Here is a 25,139-nt window from a genome sequence, read left to right as displayed (position 1 = left end):
AAGATAATTAACAGGCATCAGTTGGTTGTAAAAGACATAAACTAAGATTGTCCTGGAGAAACCAAGCTATATGGTCCCTCTGGTAGCCAAGGAAGGGAGGAAGATCCGGCCACTTTGTTCCTAGAGTTTGGTGAGAGTGAGAGCCGGCATCTCAGCCTAGATCATTTGAAGTTGGGCTTATACTCTGGGTCAGTGATCTCAAAGTGTGATCCTTGGACCAGTAGCATCGGCATCACCTGGGAGCTTGCTGGAAATGCAGGCTCTTGGGTCCTGCCCCAGACATAATAAATCAGAAACTCAGGGGATGGGCCCAGTAGGTGATTCTGATGCACCAAGTTTGAGAACCACTGGTGTAGGCAAACATTTCTGAGCTGTTGTCCATCCAGCTATTAACAAACATTCCATGAGTATCACAATGCTCATTATTTTTCTTCAAAGTAATAGCAGCTAGGAACAAAGTTACATTTTCTCAAGCCTTAACATTTTAACAGTATCAGGTAATTCTATAAATAAAGTCTAGTAAAAGTCATTCATCAATTATCCATTAAGAAGGATTTTAAAATAATAAAAATGCCTTTCAGCATTTTCTGTCTCAAAAGTCTAGTGCTTCTCCCAGAGGAGGAGAACAAAAATATCACCTTCTCAAAGGAAGCTTTAATTAGGTGTGTATCTCTCCTGTGTCCGAATTCGTGGCGTTCCTCCGAATTAAGTTCCCACACACTTTTGGCTGAAACTGGCCCCGAGTTAGCAGGAGCTCATTCATTAGGTCTGCTTCCATTTAACCTGGGGCCTGAGGAGTAGCCCGTTGCTCTCCTCTTTGATCTCCTCCAACAGAGTGGAGAACATGAATGACGGTCAGTTTTTCTTTCCACGCTAGGCTTCCTGGACTAACCAGGACTGGGTGTGGGGCACGTACTAGACATTTTTTGTGGCTTGAAACACCACCTTCTACCAAAGGCATGCTTCTGTTTGTCTTGAAGAAGTTTCTGGCATGGCTCAGTGGCTGTTTATCACCTCTGTATTAAGGATGATAGGATGAGGGTTGATTACAGCCTTGCTGAGGGTTGATAAACACACACAGAGATAGAAGACTCTCTGTTTTCTTATGGCCACAGGCACCAAAGAGAAACCACATAGCCTCACATGAACATATGTTAACACTAAGATTCTCCACACTTCTTCCAACTTCTCTTAAAATAGAACTATTTTCATGATGGAAGCCAGAAGTGCTACAAGCACTCAGGTGGCAGGACTTATAGCTAAGAGTGGCATAGGATCGCACTGTTTCTTAAACCGCACTTCTGGAACTGGCTACATTCTTTGGAGACCATTTTTTAAAAAGTAGCCCTTTCTTCCACCCCATTCCCACAGGATTTTCTTCAGTAGGTCTGCACTGAGGCCTGAGAAACTCCAATTTTGGAAGGGTTCTTAGGGGATTTCTGATGTACGGCTTGAGTTGGGAACTGCCGATGCTGAGTGAGAGCTGTTCTATATTTTTGTTGGCATCATCTAGGGTGTCTTGCAGAGCGGGGCCCTGCTCTTCTTTAGGAAGACTTGGAGTTTTCAGGAGCATCTTTGTAGTTTAGCTTTCTAACCTACTCCTAATCCAGGGGATAAGTGAGTTCATTGAGGTGTCCTGGTCAAGGGTGCAGAGAGGTTCCCCTTTGAGAGCCAGCTCTGCCACTTGCCATCTGTGAGACTTTGAGCAAGTTATCAAATTCCTGAGAGCTTTGCTTTGAATGTCTAAAGAGTGGTAAGGGTAATATCTACTTGAGAGGGCTCTTGTGAAGATTAAATGAGAGAATATAAGTAAAATGCTTAGACTATTGCCTGGCACACAGCAAATGCTTAATAAATCATTCATATTATTATTTTTTTCCTAAGGGTTCAAGCCAATAGAGTTGCCAAATAGTTTGGGTTTTGTTTTGTTTTGTTTTGTTTTTGGACAGAGGTCACATTTTGGCAACATCTTTTTCTGCTAATGGATATTACAGAAAGTTACATTCAGAGAGATAGATGCTGTATCTGAAAGGGTATATGTTTAAAAGACTGACGCTGTCTGATGGGAATTGGCAGTAAAGAACACAGGGTCCCACAGTGGATCCTCAGAGCTCCTGAGCAGAGGCATGGCACAAAGAGAGCAGGGAGGCAGAGAGGTAAGATACACGGCTTTGCAGGAACTCATTTCAGCCTAGATGTTAGCTGGAGGCCCTGAATCCTAAGAGCTGGATATGATGGGATCACACTCCACTCTACACTCTGGAAAGGTCCAAGATTTCTTGCATTTCACAGGCATCTTCAAAAGTCGCCCTTGACTCTGACTTCTGCTGATTCTCAACCCCTGTTCCTGTTGCATGCCCACAGCCTTGCTGTTCTCTCTTCCCTCCCCTGTCTCCTCTCTTCTGTGCTTACTCCGCCCAGTTCCCTTCAAATGAGGAACAATTTAATTACCTCTTTTGCTACCTTTTCACTTGCTAACTCATGCTGTCTGGCTGTCTGCTGCCCCAAGTGGCATTGCTAACTCATGCTGTCTGGGTGTCTGCTGCCCCAAGTGGCATTTCAAGATATTTTCCTGAACAAAGAGAACAACTTCCTGAAAAAAATTACAATGCTTGCCCTTAAGTATTAATTTATTTCCTAACTCCCTCCAAACCTAAATATTTAAGTAATGAGATGCTGAGGAAATACAGGAATGCTCATGTAGGTGGTGTGTTAGCAATGGAGAGAAAGACTGGATCAGGAGATATTTAAGAGATGATAAGATCCCATGACAAACTGATCATAGAAGAAAAACAAAAAGAAGGGGAAGGAAGGGAACCAACATTTATTGAATGCCTGTATCATAACAACAGCCCTATTCTATTAGTTTTATCCCAACTTTCCAAGAAATGGAAATCAGAGGGGTCAAATAATATGCCCAAGGCCGCTCAGACAGTAAATAGAAGGTCCAGGATCCAACCAAGGTGTGATTTAAAAACCTATATTCTTTGCATTGTATTCTTAATCACCTATACTTCTACCATAGAGGACAGTAGGGTCCATTCTAAACTGTGTTGTGTTCAACACTTTTTTGAACTTAATTCAACAAGAAAATCATTTTTTATATAAAGTTTAGCATATACTCTTCTTTTTTATAGCTTGCAATTTGAATCGTTGCATGCATCTTTCTTTCAATGGTTTCTTAGGTGCAAGTAGCAGAATCTGTTGCTTCAGTATAAATGAGGCTCCTGTTACTCACTTGTGACAGCACAGGGAGTGGCTGGGAGTTCCAGGGAGGCCGTTTCCCAACTGTTGGTGCTGTCTAAGGATAGACCGGGTGGGTCCACTCTCATAAGAGGTATTAATTAAGCAAAGAGTGGAGGACGGCTTGGTTGGGGTGTTGCTGTGGGAATCTGGATTTGGATGGGAGGTACCCACATAGGGCTGTCCATAAGAACTGCTTGGGGGAAGGCATGTTCAAAATACAGATGCCTGGGTCCCATTAGAGATGATTCAGTATGTCTAGAACGGCTCAGAAGCCTTTCAGATATGTTCCCCAGTTGATTATTATGCACACCCAGGTCTGGGGACCATTGAAACAGGTTGCCATTAACCGTCTTCCCATTTGTCCCGAGAATACTTGCTGGTGGTGCCTGCGGCGGCAGCGTTTATCCTAAGTTTGTCACAAAATATCTCATTTTTATTGTTGTTTTCACATTGCTCTAGTGTATTGACTTTGGAAACAAAAGACATCATTCTATCAATAGCATTCTGGTTTTAGTAGTGCTATTTCCATTTACAAAATATAGTAATTCTCGATCGCCGAAAGTGTCGAATCCCAGAAAACGCAGCATTCCTATGTGTGATGTTAACATCATTCTCGAACAGTTGTTGGGTGAAGACCCATTTGATGAATCCAATTTTTCTGAAATAGATGATTCTGATGATTCAGACGATTCTGATGTTTGTTCTGTTTAGAAATAACTCCAAGGACAGTTTTTATATTTTATTTTCGCATTGAAAATTGGTCAGATTTGCTTCAGCCTCAAAGAGCATGTTAATGCAAAATTAAATGAGCACTGGCAGTGAGCTGCACTATTTTTTTCTAAATGGGTGAAGTTCTCTTCATCACTGGATTCTTTAGAGTCTGTCTTCTATTATGGGAGAGAGAGTCTTATAGCCTTTAAGACACAATGCTCTATTCATGTAGGCAGTGATAACTCATCAAACATGATTCTGTTTCATTCTTGGAGAAGGTAGAATACTGAGCTCCTTTAAAATATTTGGGTTATACATTCTCTTTGTAATGGAAAATGTTATTTACTCTAGTAGTACTTGTTGGTGATGCCACACATACTTTACTTTGAAGAAGCCAGATAATGTTTATACACCTGCAGGAACTAGCTAGAGGAATCAAGATGAGACTCCTAGCTGATACATGTACTTACAAAAAACAGAAGGTTAAATACAGGACTGGAGTGGTTTGAGGAATGTAGCACACTCAAATATACTTCTCCTTGGTGTGCTTGAAGCAGAAAAAGAAAACTCAAGGGATTTAGTAACAAACATGTATTTTCTGGGCCTTGGGTAACATGCTGTCCAATATCTCTCCAGCTCTTGGGTTGAAACATTCATGACTTTTTTAAAAAAAGCATTTGCTTATACTTCCCCAAATAGATGGATACTAGTAATAAATAATGAAAAAATATTGAATGCCAGGAAAATGGCATGCAATTTTTCCTTCCTCCTGCTATAATACTTCCTTAATAATTGATGTGTGCATCTTTTCTAGTGGTGAAAGACCTTTACTTAAAGAGAGAGAGAGCACATAGACAAAGCTGAGAGACTTGCTGAGTTTGTGGCCAGCTCAGAGGCATTGACCACCAAACCATTTACATTTCAACAGCGGGACAGCTCTCAGAAGAGGACACAGGATAGAGACGCCATGCTTTCTCCACTTCTCTTACCTTATTCCATGGCACTCAGCCTTCTTTGGCAGCCAGCCTATTCCTCATTTTTAAGTAGGAGGGCTCTATAATTAACTCCAACCTATTTCTGCCGTGTTAATTAATGTGTGCATACAGAAGGTTGCTGTTTTCCCTTAAGGTGTGATGAAGAGAACTGTTTTTTTTTTTTATGGAAGTCACTTAGAGCTTTAGCAGATGTAGCAATTCGCTTTGAATAGCAAGACACAACAAATTCTTTTTTTGAATTTAATTTTTATTTTAAGTTCAAGGGTACATGTGCAGTTCTGTTATATAGGTAAACTTGTATCATGGGGGTTGTTGTACAGATTATTTCATCACCCAGGTTATTGAGCCTAGTACCCATTAGTTATTGTTCCTGATCCTCTGCCTCCTCCCACCCTCCACCCTCCAATAGATTCCAGTGTGTGCTTTCCCCCCCACCCATGTGTCCATGTGTTCTCATCAATTTGCTCTCACTTATAAGTGAGAACATGCAATATTTGGTTTTCTATTCCTGCATTAGTTTGCTAAGGATAATGGTTTCCAGCTCTTTCCATGTTCCTGAAAAGGATATGACCCCATTCTTTTTTATGGCTGCATAGTATTCCATGGTATACATGTACCACATTTTCTTTATTCAGTCTACCATTGATGGGCATTTAGGTTGATTCCATGTCTTTGCTATTGTGAATAATGCTGCAACAAACATACATGTGCATATGTTTTTATAATAGAATGCTTTATATTCCTTTGGGTATATACCCAGTAATGAGATTGCTGGGTTGAATGGTATTCTTATTTTTAGGTCTTTGAGGAATTGTCACACTGTCTTTCACAATGGTTTAAATAATTTACATTCCCATCAACAGTGTATAAGCATTCCTTTTTCTCTACAACCTCAGAAGTATCTGTTATTTTTTGACTTTTTAGTAATAGCCATTCTGACTGGTATGAGATGATATCTCATTGTGGTTTTGATTTGTATTTCTCTAATGATCAATGATGCTGAGCTTTTTTACATATGATTGTTGGCTGCATTTATGTCTTCCTTTGGAAAGTCTCTGTTGATGTCCTTTGCCCACTTTTTAATGAGGTTGTTTTTTTCTTATAAATTTGTTTAAGTTCCTTATACATGCTGGATATTAGACCTTAGTCAGATGCATAGTTTGCAAAAATTTTCTCCCATTCTGTAGGTTGCCTGTTCATTCTGCTGATAGTTTCCTTTGCTTTGCAGAAGCTCTTTAGTTTAATAGGTCCCATTTGTCAACTTTTGCTTTTTTTGCCATTGCTCGTGGTGTCTTCATCATAGGATCTTTGCCCATTCCTTTGTCCAGAGCGGTATTGCCTAGGGTTTTTTATAATTTTTATAATTTTTTCTTCCAGGGTTTTTTATAATTTTGGGGTTTACATTTATGTCTTTAATACACCTTGAGTTAATTTTTGTATATGGTGTAAGGAAGGGATCCAGTTTCAATCTTCTGCATATGGCTAGCCAGTTATCCCAGCACCATTTATTGAATCCATTCTGCATTGCTTGTTTTTGTCAGGTTTGTCAAAGATCAGATAGTTGTAGGTGTGCAGTCTTATTTCTGGGCTCTCTTTTTGAACCAGTACCATGCTGTTTTGGTTACTGTAGCCCTGTAGTATAGTTTGAAGTTAGGTAGCGTGATACCTGTGGCTTTGTTCTTTTTGCTTAGGATTGACTTGGCTATTTGGGCTCTTTTTTTGTTCCATATAAATTTAAAATTTTTTTCCAGTTTTGTGAAGAATGTCAAAGGTAGTTTAATAGGAATAGCATTGAATCTATAAATTGCTTTGGGAAGTATGGCCATTTTAATGATATTGATTTTTCCTATCCATGAGGATAAAATGTTTTTTCATTTAGGTTTGTGTCATCTCTGATTTCTTTGAGTAGTATTCATAGTTTTCCTTGTCGAGATCTTTCACCTCCCTAGTTAGCTATATTTTATTTTTTTGACACCACTAATTCTACTGGGTAAACTCTACCAGGGACTACAGTATAAAAAGTCATGCACAGACTCCCTCTGGGTGTTCTATGGGCATTGGAAACCAGTGAACAAAGTGGAAGGAACCTGTCCAATGACATTAGTCAGACTACAGTCTGAATCTGAACACCACACTATAGTGACTGTGTGATTTTTGGTAAGTCACTTAACCTCTCTGTGTCTTGTTTGCTCATTCATAAATGGTGCACAGAATGTCTCCTTTGATCAAGAGTGACTCATTCAATGTTTGCAAAGCTTCTGAGCCATGTAACTCAATTCACGAGCCTACACATTGGCTGTAAGCATTTATCCCATTAGACTAAGATCCTTGAGAGCAGAGATGATGTCTTATTTATGTCTCCAGTGCCTAGTAACAGTAGGAACTCATATTTATTGAAAGACCAAAAAAAGAATTTGTCTTATTTGATTTTTAGCCCTAAACTCTTCACGTGTCTGTGTCCCTAAAGGAATGTGAACCTATCAGCCAGAATTTCTTAACCCTGTTGGCAGAGTGTTGGCTTGCCAGTCCACAAAGCCTACCACCTAGAATTACACAATCCCTTCCTTCATGGTCCTTCTGACCTGGGAGTCCTCTGGAGCTCCCTGAGATGTGGGGTGGATGCAAATCTTTGCAGAGATGCTGGTGTTCCAGCTTGCCCAGACATGCCATGCAGCCACTCCCATCTTGGGTCGTGTCCTGTCAGTGCCAGTGCCACAGACAAGCAGGGCATGAGGGACAGCAGGCTTTTTTCCTGCTTTCAGAGACCTCTATCCATCCTCTGCTTCTGTGCTTCTTCCCCAGCCCAGGGGAATCTCTTTTTAGTCTGAGTGAGATCAACTTCCCTTTTCTGCTCTTTAAGGCACTCAGTCCATCCCTAGAATCTCTCTTTCCCGAAGGCCGTAGGCTTTTGGAACACACAAGCCAGAAACAGTTTCAGGTAATTTATTTTCTGCTCTGCCTAAACCTCTGCTGGATATCAAACATGCAAGACTCATTACTCGCCTGAATCCGGGAAGGGAGGGTTAATATCTTAAAATATTATAGGTCTAGTGCCTAGGAGGAAACAATTAGATATTGGGGACTGGTCTTACCAGGGATGGTAAATGTTACAGGACTTTAGGGGATATTAATTCCTTATGATTGTAAGATGGTGAAACTCCAGGTATCATCGCAGCATTTAAGACAGGAAAAAGGATGGAAGAAACAACAGTTTTCTGTTTGTTCCCCACCCCGCTCCCCCCACCACTTTTTTTTTTTTTTTTTTTTTTTTTTGAGATGGAGTCTTGCTCTGTCACCCAGGCTGGAGTGCAATGGTGCAATCTTGGCTTGCTGCAACTTCCGCCTCCCGGGTTCAAGCAATTCTCCTGCCTCAGCCTTCCAAGTAGCTGGGATTACAGGTGTGCGCCACCACGCCTGGCTAATTTTTGTATTTTTAGTAGAGACGGGGTTTCACCATGTTGATCAGGCTGATCTTGAACTCCTGACCTCGTGATCTGCCTGCCATGGCCTCTCAAAGTGCTGGGATTATAGGCATAAGCAACCGTGCCTGGCCTGTTCCCTTTTAACAAGAAATGAAAGAGCATTTTAGAGCCCCTCTGCCTCTCTGAGACTTTTAAAAATGTATCAGGGACCAAGATTGGGTCACATAGCACAGGAAGCAGGAAAAGCCAACATTGGGTTTCCAGCCTCAATGTGGGCAGACAGCAAGTGAGAAGCGATGAGGCATGCTGTTGGGTTAGCCCATCTCAGTCTGGGTTCCCCCAGAAGCAGATCCTGAAACAGCGCTTCAAAAGCAAGTGGTTTGTTTGAGTGTGTAGTAAAGCCTGGTAAAGTCATGGGAAAGTGAGATGAAAAGGAGAAGCCACGTATATAGCCTGGGTTCCCTGAAGAAACACAGTCAATAGGGAATATTTATATAAAATATACACATATATTATATATATAAAGAATTGACTCACATGATTTTGGAGGCTGAGAAATCCAAGATCTGCAGCTGGCAAGCTGGAGACCCAGGAGAGCTGATGGTGTAAGGTCCAGTCTGAGTCTACATCTAAAGGCAGAAGACTGATGTCCCAGCTCAAAGACAGTCAGGCAGAGATAATTCTTTCTTATCTAGCCTTTGTTGTATTCAGGCCTTCAATGAACTGGATAAATCCTACCCACATTGGGAGGGAGCCTTCTGCTTTACTCAGTCCACTAATTCAAATGTTAATCTCATTCAGAAACACCATCACAGACACATCCAGAATAATATTTAACCAAATGTCTGGGCACCCCATGGACTAATCACATTGACCAGGACAGAGGGCATTTGTCAATTTGGCTACCACCGTGGGCAGCCAGCTCTTAATCCTGGTGGAGTGACTTCGAGATCTAGTGTAAAATATAGACTGGTGCTATCTCACTTTTACCAATCATTGGTTGAGAGCTGCTGGGGATTGAAATCCCTGTTACTCTGTCCTGTTCACGACCTGGCAGATGGGCTTTGGCCTGAGGATGCCTTCAGGCAAAGCAATGCAGGTGCCGGCTATCGGAAGTCTGAAGGCTGCTCTTTAGTAGTAAGATCAGTGGATACTAGTGGGCACTGATGGTATCAGTGGCCCCAGCTGACAGGATCCACCACACAGGGTATAGTAAAGCACTTGGGTGATCAGTAAATGCTTCTTGATCTTTTAAAAAATTAAAAGCTGGTGATTGATTCTAAGTCTCAGATGTTTTGACCTGTAGGACTTTATCTCAGAAGAGAAACTTGTGATCTTAGGACATTTTCTGTGGGGACAACCTACCAAAGAAAGAATGAGGATCTTGTGAGGAGAATCTGAAGTGATTGAACTGTAGACCTTACGACCTGAACCACTGGGACCCGCGCTCTTAGTCTCTCCATCTTGCACATGGTTTGGCACTTAAAGGGAGGGCAGATCCCATTGTCTTATGTAGCTTTCAAATTCAACTTTGGCCAAGGTGGTGCTATCTGTTGTCCTCGTGTGAGAAAACTGAGGCTCAGGGAAGGATTTGCCCAAGTCATCCAGCTGCAAACATCAGCGTAGAACCCAGGGAAGCCTGACAATAAAACTGGTACCTGTTCCATGATATTTGCTGGTTCCCTCCCAAGAAGATGACCTTTCAAATGTGCCATAGAAATTAATAATGGTATAATTAATGCCACTTCTTGTGCTGACTCACGTCCAGGCCAGTGGCAGAAAGTTCTTCTGATGGGAGTATGTAGCACTGATCCTCTGATATCCTCTCTCTCTGTCTCTGTCTTTCTGTCTGTCTCTTTATTTATTTATTTTTTGACAGAGTCTCACTCTGTCACCCAGGCTGGAGTGCAATGGCGCGATCTTGGCTCACTGCAACCTCCACCTTCTAGGTTCAAGTGATTCTCCTGCCTCAGCCTCCCAAGCAGCTGGGATCACAGGCGCCCACCACCACGCCCGGCCAATTTTTTGTGTTTTGTTTTTTAGTAGAGATGGTGTTTCGCCATGTTGGCCAGGCTGGTCTCGAACTCCTGACCTCAGATGATCCACCCGCCTCGGCCTCCCAAAGTGCTGGGATTACAGATGTGAGCTACCACGCCCGGCTTCTGGCTGTCTCTCTATCACTCTTTGGTCAGGTGTATACAGCTGTTGGTAGGGTTTGGTGTCATGTTCCTGAGTCAGTCAAGTCAGCTCACTCTGGGCTGAACCATATTCTTGAGGTATTGATATTTCCTCCTGAATTATTAACTTTCAGATAGCTGCTAATATCTGTGTTGGAAAAACATAAGTTGCAAATAAAACATGGCTCTCTTTTGTCCTTCTGTTATTAAAATTAATACACACATGGATTGGTTTGTGAATGCCCCTCTTCTTCTTTGGACTTGCTCCTGATCCCTAGCTCCTGCTGGGAGGAGGACCAGCTGTCCATGTTTCTGCCCCAGTGTCTGCTTCCATAAGCAGTGGGGTGGGCACAAATTGTAAGGAAACCAATTCCATCATATTTTCTGTCCTGGGAATTTAGTTCTGAGGCTCTGAGAGACTGAAATAGTCATACTGTGGCAAATCATACCACAAAATCATGTCTGAGCCTTAGATATGGCTGCAGAGGAGCTTGTAGTGAGCAGAGAGCAGGCAGATGCTTGTGGGGAAGCAGAGACAAGAGAACAGATGGCTCCGTGGGGAAGGAGTTTTGAATTCTGCACCCCCACCCCTCTGCTCCTGGGCTGGACTTTCCTCCCCTTGCCTAGGAGACTCATATGATTATGAAGAAAGAAACCCCCCTTACACATGTAGCCTGGGAGGGGGCGTGGGTTCCTTTCATCCAGATGATCCTCAGTCAAGACGATTTAGGTGAGAGCTTGTAGGCTTCGACCATGGAGCTGCCTCACCATGAGCGTGGAGCTCTGCCCTGTGCTGAGATGGAAGACTAACGGTTAAGCACATGTGTGCACAAGCAAGCCTGTGTGTCTATTCACAAAACTGATCAGGGCCAAAACTCCTCATTGAAACAAAACAAAAGCACAACCATCTGAAGAGAAAAATCATGTCATTAATGGTTACGCAGAAAAATTGAGTCAAATTACCAGCTGGTTTCCATAGAAAAGTTAAACTGCAGCTTTATAATTTGGCCATAATATCCCTAGGGAGAAAGTTGTGATTTATTTGCTTGTTTATTTTAAAAGATAAACAGTACCTCCAAAAGCCTGAATAACAAAAGTTAAATATAAACCACTTTAGCCTAATCAGCCTGAAACCACTAAGGACAAATCTACAGCCCAAGAAAGTCAGATTTATTGATCCATTTTCATGATGGAGGCTGCATGCCTGAAGGGCCATTGGGCATCTCACCAAACACAGGGAAAGATAGAATTATTCTATAGTTTTCAAGAAGGCTAAAATTTAGGTAAAATGAAAATAAAGCTTAAAAGCAAAGCAGTGCTGGGTATAGAGGGGTCTGGACTGTAAATTGAACCCAGGCTCCCATTTCCTTGGAAATGACAAAGTTAAGGTAAATGTGAGTGTTTTCGTCAGAAACCCCTTATATGAAGCTTTGTATCTGGGCTGGAAATCAAAGCTGTTTCTCTGTGTCAAAGTGACTTAGATCTTCCAGGCAAGAGAGATGGTTCATTCTTACTCATACAATTTCCAACAGTGAAGTTTCTGGTAGTCACTGATTTTAGATATCAAGGCTTTTCGGGATGCAAGAAAACAGTAGTTACTCAAAGAAGGTTATTATGTGTGGTGTGTCCTTGGGAGAAATATCATTTCCTGGTATACTTTGCAAGTAGCTTTATCTATGTCTGTTATCCCAGCCTGATGAATGTCAGGACAAATGTTTATTTTGTCAATCTGAGTTAATTTTTACTCTGTCTTTTTTTTTTTTTCCCCCAAAGAGTGAGCAGCAGCAAGATTTATTGCAAAGAGCAAAAGAACAAAGCTTCCACAGTGTGGAAGGGGACCCAAGTGGGTTGCCCAGTTTTTACTCTTTAAAAAAAACTTTGAGGCTTTTTGCGGGAGAATGAGTCAATGCTCTTTGTTTTTTCCAGAACTTGTGAATAGATTTTTGTAAAACTTGTGAGAACTCACAGCTATTCTGTATGAACACACATGGTTAATGGTGTTTGGAGGAGGTAGGTGGGAGCCGCCAGCTTTGCTGATATCGCAGCTGGGATTTCCCAGCCTTGAGAGGTGGCATAACACAAGGCACTCTTCCCACCTTTGGGTCTCTTGGGCTTCACTTTCCTGATCTTTTTCCATATGAGGGAACATGTATTATTATTTACTTACTTTTTAAGAAGTGAATTTACATCTTGTGCTTAAATAGATGCATTACAAAGTAAAGGCTTTAATCACTACCATAACAGGAAAAACAGTATTGCTTTCATATATTCAAAGTAACCATAGGAAAGAAATTAAATGATGCCTGGTATCACTTCTTTTTCTCATCTATTGCTTGTCAAATTGTGTGAGATTGGCTTGTGTTACCTTTAAAAAAGGGAATGTGGGGTGAGGAAGATATTAGCAAAGGTCAGAAAGGAAACAGAAAGGAAAGGTGTTTTCTTTCTGACCTTCCTTTCATCCCACAGCACCAACTAAGACTTTCTCCATGATTAGAAAGATAAAAGAGTTAAAAGAGGAGACTCGTACCATGTATCTTAGTCCATTTTGTACTGCCATAACAGAATACCTGAGACTGGGCAATTTACAAACAATAGAAATCTATTTCTCACAGTTCTGGAGGCTGAGGAGTCCATGATCATGGTGTCAGAAGATTCGTGTCTGGAGGGGGAATCTCTGCCTCCTAGTTGGTGCCTTCCAAGATGGTGCTGGGTTCTCATGTGATGGAAATGGTGAACTCTACCCTCACATGCAGAAGGGCTACAGGGATGAATGCTATGTCCTTATATGGCAGAAGAGATGGAGGGATCAGGCAGCTCTCTGAGCCTCTTTTAGAAGAGCATTAATCCCATTCACAAAGTGGAGCCCTCATGACTTAATTACTTCACCTCCACCTCTTAATACTATCACCTTAGGGGTTAAGTTCTAACATATGACTTTTGGGGGGACAAATACATTCGAACCATAGCACCAGAATTCACTATTGGACCACCTCACATCATCTCTGGTGCCAGCGTGACTGTGTGTCCCACCCTTGGGAAACTAGCATTGCATTTCGGGAGCTCTGGCTGCACAGTCACAGGCTCAGGATGGAATCAGGTGCCACCACCTTTTAGGTCTGTGACCTTGGGGCGGGCATTTAGCTTCCCCAAGGCTCAATTTCCCCATCCCTCATGGGGATAGTAATTGTTATTACCTCTTATGATTGCTTTGAGGATTTAATGAGCTGATTCATGGAAAACTATTAGCACCGTGTCTGTCATATACAGTTTTCCACAGCTCTGAGCTAGGATGCTGAGATAAGCTGGTGTCATGCACCTGCCAAGGGCAAGTGCCTAGGCGGATTTTAGAGGTCACATCTGGGTCACAAAGGATGTCCATCCAAATTGATCAGGAGGGGCAAGTCAAGCTGACTGTTGAGGGTCAATTCCTATTGTGTCAAGTGGTAATAGGCTGGAGACAAGGGTCAAAGAATTATGTCAGGGCAGGGGCAGGGGCAGGGGACAATAACAGAACATCTGCCAAGAGTCAAGACACAGCCTCTCTGCAAATGTAGGTAGGCCGTGCTGAGGTGTGTCTGAGGTTTCCCTAGTCTCCTGTAGTTTGAGGGGGGGCATCGCAACTAAGGGAGACACAGCTTCTCTAATCCTAGCTCCCAAGAGACAGTTATAGGGCCACTGGTCTCATCTCTGGAAAAAGACTTTAAAATAATATAAAGAGACTCTTTTGTAAGGGTCTCTTTATATTATTTTATATTATAAATATGAATTTATAATATAAATTATTTTATATTAATATTTGATATTAATTTATATTATAAAATTATATTATAAATTATATTATAAAATCATATTATAAAATAACATAAAGATACTCTTTTATAGACCAGTTTAGGGCCACTGGTCTCATCTCTGGAAAGAGACTATTTGAGTGTCATGCATTCATCTTTTTTTTTTTTTTTTTTTTTTTTTTTACTTGAATCTTGCTTGTCTTATTTATTTTTTTTTTTATTATACTTCAGGGTTTTAGGGTACGTGTGCACAATGTGCAGGTTTGTTACATATGTATCCATGTGCCATGTTGATTTCCTGCACCCATTAACTCGTCATTTAGCATTAGGTATATCTCCTAATGCTGTCCCTCCCCCCTCCCCCCACCCCACAACAGTCCCCGGAGTGTGATGTTCCCCTTCCTGTGTCCATGAGTTCTCATTGTTCAATTCCCACCTATGAGTGAGAACATGCGGTGTTTGGTTTTTTGTCCTTGCGATAGTTTACTGAGAATGATGTTTTCCAGTTTCATCCATGTCCCTACAAAGGACACGAACTCATCATTTTTTATGGCTGCATAGTATTCCATGGTGTATATGTGCCACATTTTCTTAATCCAGTCTATCGTTGTTGGACATTTGGGTTGGTTCCAACTCTTTGCTATTGTGAATAGTGCCGCAATAAACATACGTGTGCATGTGTCTTTATAGCAGCATGATTTATACTCCTTTGGGTATATACCCAGTAATGGGATGGCTGGGTCAAATGGTATTTCTAGTTCAAGATCCCTGAGGAATCGCCACACTGACTTCCACAATGGTTGAACTAGTTTACAGTCCCACCAATGGTGTAAAAGTGTTCCTATTTCTCCACATCCTCTCCAGCACCTGTTGTTTCCTGATTTTTTAATGATGGCCATTCTAACTGGTGTGAGATGGTATCTCACTGTGGTTTTGATTTGCATTTCTCTGATGGCCAGTGATGATGAGCATTTCTTCATGTGTTTTTTGGCTGCATAAATGTCTTCTTTTGAGAAGTGTCTGTTCATGTCCTCTGCCCACTTTTTGATGGGGTTGTTTGTTTTTTTCTTGTAAATTTGTTTGAGTTCATTGTAGATTCTGGATATTAGCCCTTTGTCAGATGAGTAGGTTGCAAAAATTGTCTCCCATTCTGTAGGTTGCCTGTTCACTCTGATGATAGTTTCTTTTGCTGTGCAGAAGCTCTTTAGTTTAATGAGATCCCATTTGTCGATTTTGGCTTTTGTTGCCATTGCTTTTGGTGTTTTAGACATGAAGTCCTTGCCCACGCCTATGTCCTGAATGGTATTGCCTAGGTTTTCTTGTAGGATTTTAATGGTTTTAGGTCTAACATATAAGTCTTTAATCCATCTTGAATTAATTTTTGTATAAGGTGTAAGGAAGGGATCCAGTTTCAGCTTTCTACATATGGCTAGCCAGTTTTCCCAGCACCATTTATTAAATAGGGAATCCTTTCCCCATTTCTTGTTTTTGTCAGGTTTGTCAAAGATCAGATAGTTGTAGCTATGCGGCATCATTTCTGAGGGCTCTGTTCTGTTCCATTGATCTATGTCTCTGTTGTGGTACCAGTACCATGCTGTTTTGGTTACTATAGCCTTGTAGTATAGTTTAAAGTCAGGTAGCGTGATGCCTCCAGCTTTGTTCTTTTGGCTTAGGATTGACTTGGCGATGCGGGCTCTTTTTTGGTTCCATATGAACTTTAAAGTAGTTTTTTCCAATTCTGTGAAGAAAGTCATTGGTAGCTTGATGGGGATGGCATTGAATCTATAAATTACCTTGGGCAGTATGGCCATTTTCACGATATTGATTCTTCCAACCCATGAACATGGAATGTTCTTCCATTTGTTTATATCCTCTTTTGTTTCATTGAGCAGTGGTTTGTAGTTCTCCTTGAAGAGGTCCTTCACATCCCTTGTAAGTTGGATTCCTAGGTATTTTATTCTCTTTGAAGCAATTGTGAATGGGAGTTCACTCATGATTTGGCTCTCTGTTTGTCTGTTATTGGTGTACAAGAATGCTTGTGATTTTTGTACATTAATTTTGTATCCTGAGACTTTGCTGAAGTTGCTAATCAGCTTAAGGAGATTTTGGGCTGAGACAATGGGGTTTTCTAGATATACAATCATGTCATCTGCAAACAGGGACAATTTTAATTCCTCTTTTCCTAATTGAATACCCTTTATTTCCTTCTCCTGCCTGATTGCTCTGGCCAGAACTTCCAGCACTATGTTGAATAGGAGCGGTGAGAGAGGGCATCCCTGTCTTGTGCCAGTTTTCAGAGGGAATGCTTCCAGTTTTTGCCCATTCAGTATGATATTGGCTGTGGGTTTGTCGTAGATAGCTCTTATTATTTTGAGATACGTCCCATCAATACCTAATTTATTGAGAGTTTTTAGCATGAAGGGTTGTTGAATTTTGTCAAAGGCCTTTTCTGCATCTGTTGAGATAATCATGTGGTTTTTGTCTTTGGTTCTGTTTATATGCTGGATTACATTTATTGATTTGCGTATGTTGAACCAGCCTTGCATCCCAGGGATGAAGCCCACTTGATCATGGTGGATAAGCTTTTTGATGTGCTGCTGGATTCGGTTTGCCAGTATTTTATTGAGGATTTTTGCATCAATGTTCGTCAAGGATATTGGTCTGAAATTCTCTTTTTTGGTTATGTCTCTGCCAGGTTTTGGTATCAGGACGATGCTGGCTTCATAAAATGTGTTAGGAGGATTCCCTCTTTTTCTATCGATTGGAATAGTTTCAGAAGGAATGGTACCAGTTCCTCCTTGTACCTCTGGTAGAATTCAGCTGTGAATCCATCAGGTCCTGGACTCTTTTTGGTTGGTAAGCTATTGATTATTGCCACAATTTCAGAACCTGTTATTGGTCTATTCAGAGATTCAACTTCTTCCTGGTTTAGTCTTGGGAGGGTGTATTTGTCGAGGAATTTATCCATTTCTTCTAGATTTTCTAGTTTATTTGCATAGAGGTGTTTGTAGTATTCTCTGATGGTAGATTGTATTTCTGTGGGATCGGTGGTGATATCCCCTTTTTCGTTTTTTATTGCATCTATTTGATTCTTCTCTCTTTTCTTCTTTATTAGTCTTGCTAGCGGTCCATCAATTTTGTTGATCTTTTCAAAAAACCAGCTCCTGGATTCATTAATTTTTTGAAGGGTTTTTTGTGTCTCTATTTCCTTCAGTTCTGCTCTGATTTTAGTTATTTCTAGCCTTCTGCTAGCTTTTGAATGTGTTTGCTCTTGCTTTTCTAGTTCTTTTAATTGTGATGTTAGGGTGTCAATTTTGGATCTTTCCTGCTTTCTCTTGTGGGCATTTAGTGCTATAAATTTCCCTCTACACACTGCTTTGAATGTGTCCCAGAGATTCTGGTATGTTGTGTCTTTGTTCTCGTTGGTTTCAAAGAACATCTTTATTTCTGCCTTCATTTCATTATGTACCCAATAGTCATTCAGGAGCAGGTTGTTCAGTTTCCATGTAGTTGAGCGGTTTTGAGTGAGTTTCTTAATCCTGAGTTCTAGTTTGATTGCACTGTGGTCTGAGAGACAGTTTGTTATAATTTCTGTTCTTTTACATTTGCTGAGGAGAGCTTTACTTCCAACTATGTGGTCAATTTTGGAATAGGTGTGGTGTGGTGCTGAAAAAAATGTATATTCTGTTGACTTGGGGTGGAGAGTTCTGTAGATGTCTATTAGGTCCACTTTATGTAGAGCTGAGTTCAATTCCTGGATATCCTTGTTAACTTTCTGTCTCGTTGATCTGTCTAATGTTGACAGTGGGGTGTTAAAATCTCCCATTATTATTGTGTGGGAGTTTAAGTCCCTTTGTAGGTCACTGAGGACTTGCTTTATGAATCTGGGTGCTCCTGTGTTGGGTGCATATATATTTAGGATAGTTAGCTCTTCTTGTTGAATTGATCCCTTTACTATTATGTAATGGCCTTCTTTGTCTCTTATGATCTTTGTTGGTTTAAAGTCTATTTTATCAGAGACTAGGATTGCAACCCCTGCCTTTTTTTGTTTTCCATTTGCTTGATAGATCTTCCTCCATCCCTTTATTTTGAGTCTATGTGTGTCTCTGCACGTGAGATGGGTTTCCTGAATACAGCACACTGATGGGTCCTGACTCCTTATCCAGTTTGCCAGTCTGTGTCTTTTAATTGGAGCATTTAGCCCATTTACATTTAACGTTAATATTGTTATGTGTGGATCTGATCCTGTCATTATGATGTTAGTTGGTTATTTTGCTCGTTAGTTGCTATAGTTTCTTCCTAGCCTCGATGGTCTTTACAATTTGGCATGTTTTTGCAGTGGCTGGTACCGGTTGTTCCTTTCCATGTTTAGTGCTTCCTTCAGGAGCTCTTTTAGGGCAGGCCTGGTGGTGACAAAATCACTCAGCGTTTGCTTGTCTGTAAAGTATTTTATTTCTCCTTCACTTATGAAGCTTAGTTTGGCGGGATAGGAAATTCTGGGTTGAAAATTCTTTTCTTTAAGAATGTTGAATATCGGCCCCCACTCTCTTCTGGCTTGTAGAGTTTCTGCTGAGAGATCAGCTGTTAGTCTGATGGGCTTCCCTTTGTGGGTAACCCGACCTTTCTCTCTGGCTGCCCTTAACATTTTTTCCTTCATTTCAACTTTGGTGAATCTGACAATTATGTGTCTTGGAGTTGCCCTTCTCGAGGAGTATCTTTGTGGCGTTCTCTGTATTTCCTGAATCTGAATGCTGGCCTGCCTTGCTAGATTGGGGAAGTTCTCCTGGATAATATCTTGCAGAGTGTTTTCCAACTTGGTTCCATTCTCCCCATCATTTTCAGGTACACCAATCAGACGTAGGTTTGGTCTTTTCACATAGTCCCAAATTTCTTGGAGGCTTTGTTCATTTCTTTTTATTCTTTTTTCTCTAAACTTCCCTTCTCTCTTCATTTCATTCATTTCATCTTCCATCAGTGACACCCTTTCTTCCAGTTGATCGCATCTGCTACTGAGGCTTCTGCAATCTTCGCGTAGTTCTCGAAACTTGGCTTTCAGCTCCATCAGCTCCTTTAAGCCCTTCTCTCCATTGGTTATTCTAGTTATCCATTCTTCTAATATTTTTTCAAAGTTTTTAACTTCTTTGCTATTGTTTTGAATTTCCTCTCGTAGCTCAGAGTAGTTTGATCGTCTGAAGCCTTCTTCTCTCAACTCATCAAAGTCATCCTCCATCCAGCTTTGTTCCGTTGCTGGTGAGGAACTGCGTTCCTTTGGAGGAGGAGAGGTGCTCTGTTTTTTAGAGTTTCCAGTTTTTTTGCTCTGTTTTTTCCCCATCTTTGTGGTTTTATCTACTTTTTGTCTTTGATGATGGTGATGTACAGATGGGTTTTTGGTGTGGATGTCCTTTCTGTTTGTTAGTTTTCCTTCTACCAGACAGGACCCTCAACTGCAGGTCTGTTGGAGTTTACTAGAGGTCCACTCCAGACCCTGTTTGGCTGGGTGTCAGCAGTGGTGGCTGCAGAACAGCGGATTTTCGTGAGACCACAAATTCAGCTGTCTGATAGTTCCTCTGAAAGTTTTGTCTCAGAGGAGTACCCGGTTGAATGAGGTGTCAGTCTGTCCCTACTGGGGGGGGTGCCTCCCAGTTAGGCTGCTCAGGGGTGAGGGACCCACTTTAGGAGGCAGTCTGTCCGTTCTCAGATCTCCAGCTGCGTGCTGGGAGAACCACTACTCTCTTCAAAGCTGTCAGTCAGACAGGGACATTTAAGTCTGTGGAGGTTCTTGCTGAGTTTTTGTTTGTCTGTGCCCTGCCCCCAGAGGTGGAGCCTACAGAGGCAGGCAGGCCTCCTTGAGCTGTGGTGGGCTCCACCCAGTTCGAGCTTCCTGGCTGCTTTGTTTACCTAAGCAAGCCTGGGCAATGGCGGGCGCCCCTCCCCCAGCCTCGCTGCCGCCTTGCAGCTTGATCTCAGACTGCTGTGCTAGCAATCAGCGAGACTCCGTGGGCATAGGACCCTCCGAGCCAGGTGCGGGACACAATCTCCTAGTGTGCCGTTTTCCAGGCCCGTTGGAAAAGCGCAGTATTAGGATGGGACTGACCCGATATTCCAGGTGCCGTCTGTTTCCCCTTTCTTTGACTAGGAAAGGGAACTCCCTGACCCCTTGCGCTTCCCGAGTGAGGCAATGCCTCGCCCTGCTTCGGCTCGCGCACAGTGCGCTTCACCGTCTGTCCTGCACCCACTGTTAGGCACTCCCTAGTGAGATGAAACCGGTACCTCAAGCAGAAATGCAGAAATCACCCGTCTTCTGTGTCGCTGGGGCTGGGAGCTGGAGACCGGAGCTGTTCCTATTCGGCCATCTTGGCTCCACCGCATTCATCTTTTTGCAGGCCTACTATGTGCTGGATACAGTGCCAGGCACTAGACATGGTAGCACAGAAACATGGTTGGCCAGGAAGGCTTAGGGTCAGGGGTCCAGGAGATACTAAGATTAAGTGACAGAAATTGAATATTAGACGGGCAGACTGTGGAAGGAGCAGGGAGGGACACAGGACGGGCAGAAGCCTGGACCCCACTTGGCTGTGTAGCATCAGGTATTGGTCTCAGTGTCTATCCATATCCTCCTGCTGTGGGATGAATGTGACCTTATTTAGATATGGGGTTTTTGCAGACATAACCAAGTTAATTTGAGGTCATAGTGGATTAGAGTAGGCCCTATTCCAATCACTGGTGTCCTAATAAGAAAAGGAAAATTTGAATACAGAGACACACACAGAGGGAAGATGGCCACGTGATGACGGAAGTAAGAGATTGGAGCAACGAAGCTGCAAGGTATGGGCTGTCCACAGCCAGCAGAAGCTACGAAGAGGCAAGGCAAGATTGTTCCTTTGGAGGGAGATGGCCCTGCTGACATCTTGATTTTGACTTCTAGGCTCCAGAAATGTGAGAGAAGAAATTTCTGTTGTTTTAAGCCACCCAGGTTTGCAGTACCCAAGAGCATGGGTCCTTGGGGTGGTGCCTGTGAGCAGGATGGGGGGAAACAAGTGGAGCGAGGTCTCTGCCTTTCTGTGCCTATTACTGATTTTTTGTTACTGATGAGTCCCTTTCCTCAAACGCCTGAATATCCCAAAGTACTGCTTCTGGTCCCATCCCTGGGACTCTGATTCTTCCCACTCATGGACAACTCTCCTTCCAGCTCCACCTTTCACTATCCGAGAGAAGCCATAGAAAATAGAAGGCAGGAGCCCTGGAGCAAAATGGGGAAAGGGAAGGGTGTGGTTAAGGTAGGAGGGGTAACCTGCAGGGGAGGAAGAAGGTGTAAGGAATGGAATCCTTTTCTGCAGAGTCAAGAGCAGACCACTTGTGTCTCAGGATCCTATGCCAGTGAGTATTAACTGCAGATAGACGTGTTACTGACACACCAGTTCTTTCCCAGCTTAGCCATCTTCTCTGCCTGGTCACCAGCATGTGGCTTTAGAAGCACTTCTTGCTTAAATGGCAGATTAAATAATTTCATTCAATGTTTACCTAGATCCTGGGGCAAGAAACCAGCATTCCTTGTATAGATTTTGCTCCCTGGCCTCTTCTGGACCCCAAGATGCAGGAGAAGACTTTCTGCCTCAGCCCATGGATCAGGGCATGTGGCCAGAGGTCTCATGTCTCATGACTGAGTGTTTTACCAGAGACTCAAGGGTCAGGGCTGGGGACTGATTTCTCCCTCCACTGCTTGTTGCAGGAGGATGCCCTGCTCCCTCACAATAGCCTTTATGAAAAGAAAAAAAACTGGTGAGTCAAATTGCATTTTATCTAAAGAGGAAGCTTAAAATAATCTGAGCCATTTGACAAAACTAGAAGGATCAGATCTCAGGTTTTTGATCTTATATGGGTGGTCATTGTTCCAGACCATTAAGATAGATAGTCATCTGGACTCAGTGGAACCTCATGCATTTTAAGAGTCCCCGAAACCCATGTGGCCACTCTGTAGACTCACATTTACCGTAACTCTCAACACCATATTCTCTCTTTCCAAGAAATCATGGTCCCAGACATTGATATTCTGATGAGCTGATATAGAAATAAATTTCAGCAGAGGGGTTTGGTTGGAGAGAAACAAGAAGGTCAAGCAGAAAACAAGGAATGGAAAAGTGTTTTATGTTCATGTCAGAGGAGCTTCCAGGTCACTCCAGGCTGGGGCTTGGGGATAAATGTCTCATAGGGACTTGACTTCAAGACCCAGGGACTTAAAAGTAGACATTTAGGAAAAGAAATGCCTCAGTAAGCTTGCATTCTCTCTGCCAAATTGTAAGGAAAAGGTATAGATAGCCTTCTTTCCTTCCTTCCCTAGAGTGGGACAAGAGGCCCAGTGTGACTGTACGGACTTCTTAGAGATGGGTTCTCTTGTGCAGGGCCACTTGAACACGTGCACCTCAAAAAGGCTAATAAGAGATTTGGGGAATTCCAGTGCCAGAGGGGTGTGACTCAGCCAACTGAAAACATTTTAAGCATCAGATTAGTGAAAGCTCAGAAAAATCAAGCTCTAGCCTTAAACAAAATGGCAGGTAGGAATCAGGAGCTGAAGCCAAGGGTATGGTAATGGGAGAAAGTCCAGCAGCCTGGGAGCAGGTTAGTGATGGGAAGCTGCACAGGAGAGACCCGTGCTAATAGCTCTAGGCTGTCAGCCTTAATGGCCATTGGCCTGGCTTAAACATACAGGGTCAAACATTCATCCCTTTCTGGAAATCTCTAGTTGAAAACAAACTCAGACAAATCATTTTCTATCAATTCAGAATGAAAACCAAAATCCCCAGAGGAACTCAGTATCACCTGCCTCGAGCACTTCCTGGAAAACCTCCAGGGTGCAGTATCTTTGCAACCCATTGTTCTCAGGCATAAACTTCTCTGGCTTATAAACCACATGGAGAACAACCTACCTCCTTTATGTGGGCTGCTAATTGCAATTTTTGTTTTTACATAAAGTGTTGGGACAGATGCTTTGTTCAGAAAGTAAAGCCTCAGATAAACAGATGTGTAGGCACAAGCTCATTGCTTGCCGCCCAGTGCTCTCTATAGCTGCATTTGACTCCCAGCTGTAGACTAAGTCAGTCAGGGAATGGTTAAGGCCCTGTGAGTATCAAACACTGAAATTATGGGAGCAGGTTAAAGAGGGGGAAGCTGAGCTTGGAGATGCAAAGTAGGATTTGGGAAGGATTTTTACCTTTTTCCCATTTCTACCCGTCAAAGTCTGCAGAACCTTCCGGGAAGCATGTCCTGGAGCGATTGGGAGGCAAATCACTTGGGATGCACAGGGAAGGAATGGTTTCTGTCTTAGATAATCTCTGTGAGGCTCCAAGAAAAAGGCATGAAATCAAGGGAGGTGTCCTAGATCAACAGAAGATAGGTTCAGAACCCCATGGGAGACCCAGCTGCTTTGTTCCTCTTTTTCCTTCTCTTCTCTACCTGCCCATCCCCCACAGGAGGACATGTTAACATTTCCCTCATTTCTTCCTGGCTGTAGGATAATTCTGGCCAGAGTAACAATCTTAAAACACAGCCTTCTTTGTGATGCTCTCTTGATAAAAAATAATAAAACAAATGCTTTTGCTGCTTACAGTATGTTAGGCACTGTTCTAAGCTCTTTGCACATTCTAAGTCATTTATTTCTCACAACAACACTGTGATGCACATGCCATTATCATCCCCGTTTTAGAGAGGGAGGGGAGAACTGAGGCATAGGGAGGTTAATTAACTTGTACCAGGTCATAGCGCTAAGTGGCAGAGCCAGGATTTGAACCTAGAATCTAGATCAAGATCTATGCTTTTTTCTCCACTCTGCCTATAGGACAAAGAACCAGTGTGTTAGTTTGGCATTCAGTGTCTTCCACCACCTGGGCCCTGTCTACTTTGTCCCCTGTGTATACTTCAAAATACTCTGTGTGCCTCCCACAGACCAGGTGATTTCTTAGCTCCACCTAGAGAGTTCCCTCTGACCTTCTAGGCCTGTCTGGTTCCAGGAATGCAGGTGGGGAGCACTGGTTTTGGATTCAGGGGATTTGGTTGAGTCCCCATTTTGTTCTGACCTCTGTGTATGCCCGTGGGCCTGTGGGCTTCCCTCTCTGGCCCTCAGTTTGTTTACCTGTTGCTGTGATTTGGATATGGTTTGTTTGTCCTCACCAAAGCTCATGTTGAAATTTGACTCCCAATGTGATGGTGTTGGGAGATGGGGCCTAATGAGAGGTGTTTGGGTCAAGAGGGCTCTGCCCTTGTGGGTATCTTGGTGCTGTTGTTTCAATGATAAGTTCTCTCTCTGGCAAAACATGGGTTTCAGCACTTGTTCTTCCCCTTCCTAGTTGTGTGACTTTGGGCAAGTTACTTAACTCTTCATCCAAATTTTGTTCTCTAATCTGGGCTAGTGGGATTGCAAAGTGATGGGGGACCCTAGAATGATATGAATGAGGCAATATGTGGTTTTATTTATTTGTTTTGCAGAGAGCTCACTTTGGAGTAGCACAAACAAAGGATTAGAGGGGAACGATCCAGGAACTGGAGAGACCAGTTAGGATGCTGTTGTAGACAGTGTACATGATGTGGCTTTGTAGTTAGTGACAAGAGTGCCTGTTTTGGTGGGTTAGTGGGGTAGGGGAGGGGGTGCTGATTAAAGCCTAGAGAAAGGGTGACCTTTTCTTTTATTTCCCCTCCCCTCCCCTCCCCGCTCCCCTCCCCTCCCCTCCCCTCCCCTCTTCTCTTCTCTTCTCTTCTCTTCTCTTCTCTTCTCTTCTCTTCTCTTCTCTTCTCTTCTCTTCTCTTCTC

General features: G+C 42.6%; 1 protein-coding gene across 7 annotated transcripts in view; it reads left to right on the top strand.

Annotated features, from left to right (window-relative positions):
* LOC116463661 (synaptic vesicle glycoprotein 2B) overlaps nt 1–25,139 on the top strand; it is a 195,402-nt gene that overhangs the window by 40,756 nt on the left and 129,507 nt on the right. The window lies entirely within an intron of this gene.

This window comes from Hylobates moloch, unplaced genomic scaffold (genome assembly GCF_009828535.3).
Source record: "Hylobates moloch isolate HMO894 unplaced genomic scaffold, HMol_V3 SCAFFOLD_47, whole genome shotgun sequence".
Taxonomy (NCBI): Eukaryota; Metazoa; Chordata; class Mammalia; order Primates; family Hylobatidae; genus Hylobates; species Hylobates moloch.
This window is presented reverse-complemented; position numbering and strand designations above follow the sequence as displayed.